Source organism: Hordeum vulgare, chromosome 7H (assembly GCF_904849725.1).
Source record: "Hordeum vulgare subsp. vulgare chromosome 7H, MorexV3_pseudomolecules_assembly, whole genome shotgun sequence".
Taxonomy (NCBI): Eukaryota; Viridiplantae; Streptophyta; class Magnoliopsida; order Poales; family Poaceae; genus Hordeum; species Hordeum vulgare.
The window spans coordinates 356,813,043-356,817,585 of NC_058524.1; positions in this window are offsets into that span (position 1 = coordinate 356,813,043).

A 4,543-nucleotide genomic window follows, 5' to 3' on the forward strand; every position below is an offset into this window, starting at 1 on the left:
GATGAATCACATCCGTCATACTCATCCATCACCGATCCACTGCCTACGAGTCCTTTACTACTGGTCCTCGCTATGTTACTTTGTGTAGGCTTGTCCCTTGCTACAAAAGGGATTGGGCCACTTTGCTGCTACTGTTGCTACTACTGTTACTCTGCTGCTGCTGCTACTGTTGTTCCTTGCTACTCTGCTGTTAGTTGTTGCAAGATGTTTTCCGACACTGTGGTCGGGGAAGAATAGTTGCTCGTCATTGTACCTTTTTCTGGCGCCATTGATACAACACTTAGGAATAGTCTGTCGTCAACAGATCGTTTCTGGCATCGTTGTTATCATACTATTTTGCTACTGATACTTTGCTTGCAGACGCTAATCTTTCAGGTGTGGTTCAATCTGACGCACTCAGCTGCTAATACTTGAGAATATTCTTTCGCTTCCCTCATGTGAACTAACAAATTTGGGTTGAATACTCTACCCTCCAAAACTGCTGCGATCGCATACGCCTGTGGGTCATCAAGGCATTTTCTAGCGCCGTTGCAGGGGAAGCACAACTATATTCTCTGAGTCACTTGGGATTGACTTCTGCTGATCACTATGAGGAATCCGAAAGATCCAAGAACTAAAATCCTACCTTCCACTACGAGGAGAGGTAAGGAACTGCCATCTAGCTCTGACCTTGATTCACCTTCAGTTTTGAGTAAGTTTGCGACTTCGCCTCCTGCTAGAAATCTTGATATGTCGCCTGTCCTTGATGATGCTACTTCTGCTGCCCATGATGCTTATGATGCTGCTATGCTAGATACTATGCCGGATGATGCTATGCTTGATACTATGCCTAATGATGCTATGCCTGATACTGCTTTGCCACTTGGTGCATTCCTTGATGCACATATTGCTAGGGTTGCTGCTAGATGTGATGATACTTCTGAAACTGTTGATACTATTGAAGTAGAACCTGCTACTATGCCTGTTATGCCTGATACGCGCTATGTTATGGAGGGAGAGATAGCTGAGGATTTTCTTGTGTGTAAGGATAGCTATGATGTTGAGAAACTTCTGTGCAAGTGGAAAGAAAAATCTCTGAACGCTAGGATGAAATATGACCTGAAGTTTGCTACTTCGCCTATCTTTGTGACCGATAAGGATTATGAATTCTCTGTCGACCCTGAGTTAATCACTCTGGTCAAATCTGGTCCTTTTCACGATTATGAGTTTGAAACGGTTGTAGCCCATCTTACCAAACTGCACGATATAGCCACCCTATTCACTAGTGAGGAAAAGATCCGCCACTACTATATGCTCAAGCTGTTTCTTTTCTCATTAAAGGATGATGCTAAGACCTGGTTCACTTCTCTTGCTCCTGGTTGTGTGCATAGCCCCCAAGATATGGTCTACAACTTCTCTGAAAAATATTTCCCTGCCCATAAGAAGCAAGCTGACTTGTAGGAAATATACAACTTTGCTCAAGGTGAAGAAGAGAGTCTCCCACAAGCTTGGGGGAGGCTCATCCAGCTACTGAATGCTTTGCCTAATCACCCTCTTGAGAAGAACGAAATACTTGACATCTTCTATAATGGACTTACCGATGATTCCAAAGACCACCTGGATAGTTGTGCCGGTAGTGTTTTTAGGGAACGAACCGTAGAACAAGCTGAGATTCTACTGAATAACATCTTGTGCAATGAGAATGCTTGGACTATTCCCGAACCACCTCCTAAGCCAACTCCAAAGAAAAGAGGTATTCTATTCCTCGGTCCTGAAGATATGCAAGAAGCCAAGAAATCTATGCGAGAGAAAGGCATTAAATCTGAAGATGTCAAAAATCTACCACCTATCGAAGAGATCCATGGTCTCGATAACCCGATACAGGTAGTAGAAGTAAATTCTCTGCGTAGGTTTCATGAGAGTGATGTTCCTTTTGATAAACCTGCTAGCTTATGCATGGATGAATTTGATAACTTTGTTCCCAAACAATAGAGTTTCAATGATTATGGTAGCAGACAATTGGAAAAGAATGCTCGTATGCTTAGTCATTTAAGTTCTTGTGTGGACAGAAATGTCAATGATCTTAAGCTTCTGAGTAAACATGCCTCTATGGTTACTACTCAGGTAGAACAAGTACTTAAAGCTCAAAATGGCTTGCTCAATGAGTTGAATGACAATTCTATCAGAGTCGTCACTAGAGGCGGTAGAATGACCCAGGAACCTTTGTATCCTGAGGGTCATCCGAAGAGAACTGAACAAGATTCTCAAGGAGTTAGCACTGATGCACCTAGTCATCCTAGAAACAAGAAGAAAGATGATAGGAACCTGCACGCTAGCAACCTTGTTGCTGCTACACCTGAGAGTCCAAACGATGCCTCTGTCTCTGATGCTGAAACACAATCTGGTGACGAACATGAGCCTAATGATAATATCAAAGTGATGTTCATAAAGATGCTCAACCTAGCAATGATAAGGATGTGGAGATTGAACTTAGTGTTGATCTTGATAAGCCACAGCCTAAGACTAGAAGATACGATAAGAATGACTTCGCTGCTAGGAAGCACGGTAAAGAAAGGGAGCCATGGTTTCAGAAACCTATGCCCTTTCCTCCCAAACCATCCAAGAAAAAGGATGATGGGGATTTTGAGCGATTCGTTGAAATGATCAGACCTGTCTTTCTGCAAATGCGTTTGACGGATATGCTCAAAATGTCTCCGTATGCAAAGTACATGAAAGATATTGTGACTAATAAGAGCTGGATACCTGACGTTGAGATTTCCACCATGCTCGCCAATTACACTTTAAAGGGTGGAACTCCGAAGAAACTAGGTGATCCCGGTGTGCCCACTATACCTTGCTCCATTAAAGGTAACTACGTTAGAACTGCGTTGTGCGACCTTGGAGCCGGTGTTAGTGTTATGACTCTTTCTCTTTATCGTAGGCTTGAACTGGATCAGTTGACTCCCACTGAAATCTCTCTGCAAATGGCCGACAAATCAACTGCTTTCCCTATCGGCATTTGCGAGGATGTGCCTGTTGTGGTTGCTAACACCACTATCTTAACAGACTTTGTTATCTTGGATATTCCCGAGGATGATGCCATGGCAGTCATCCTCGGAAGACCCTTTTAAACACCGCAGGGCCTATTATAGATTGCAACAAAGGCATTGTCACTTTCCATGTCAATGGTAATGAGCATACGGTGCACTTTCTGAAGAAACAATATCGAGTACCTTGTATCAATGTTATCGAAAAAACTTCATCGATTCTTATTGGGAGCTTTGAATGCCCGATTCCTCGTGTCAAGATGAAGTATGATTTGCTTTTTGGGGAGATACACATCCCCATTGAGGTGACCTAGTGACTATTCGGAAATTCTCCGTTCACTTTTGCGATTCGAAAAAGTTTTGTCGAGGGGATTTGATCAACCTGATTGACGGATCTCTTTCGATGACCATGAGATGGATGAATCAAGGAGTCACAAACCTTTGGTTGCTTAGAAGCAAAATGATATATTTAGTTTAGTTTTCCCTGTTTTCTGTTTTAGCGTCCGGTAGAAAAGTACCCCGAAAATAAAAGTTCTCCGAACGCTGTGAAAATCAAGTATGATTTTTTCTGGATTTTTTGAAAAATACTAGGACAAAGAGTGTTTCTGGGGGCCACACCAGTGGGCCACAAGCCCTAGGGGCGCGGGCACCCCCCTGGCCGCACCACCCAGGCTTGTGGGGCCCACAAGCACCCCCTCCACTCATTTTTGCTCTCATCCGCTTCTCCTACCTCCACAAAAAATCGTTTCACAGCTCAAACCCGTGTTCTTGCTCCTCTTGCTGGGATTTTCGATCTCTTTGCTCAAATCACCGTGCTCCGAATTGTTTTGGCGAAATTACTCCTTGGTAAGTGACTCCTCCATTGGTCCAATTAGTTTTTGCTCTAGTGCCTTATACTCCGCGTATTCTTGCGGCCTTGGTGACCATATTCTTGAGCTTTGCATGTTGATTTTAGCTGGTCCAAAGTAGTTTTGATGCATAATATGGTCTCTAGGCACTTGTGGGAGTAGTTGCTACAAGTTTAGTTGAACCTTGTTCACCTTTCCTTTGGGTCACTGAAAATTTCAGAAAAGGAAGATGTTCAGGAGAAACTTTCATGGTGGTTCCTCAAGCAAGAGAGGTCCCCGTCTTGCGATTCGGGAGCCTGATCCTTACTAACCTAGGGACGCGCAGGTTCAACCATGTGAATGGCCTTCTCATGAATTTACGATTGAGGCAGGCTTCAAAGATGAGTTTGATGCACTTGTTCACAACGTCGGACTCGAATAATTCATCTCTGATAAATGTGAATAATATGTTGCTCTCACTGCCTCTTTTGTTCGTAGATTCAAATTTTTAGCTGGCCATGAGCCATCGGTACTGTTTGATCTCTATGATAAATCGTATTCCATGGATTTAGAGGATTTTAGTAGAATTTGCAAAATACCTACTTGGGGTAGCCTCAGTGATACTACTAAATCTTCGGTTAGAGATTTTTGCGCTGGTATTACGGTTGGAGAAACTAGAGACATCACGCA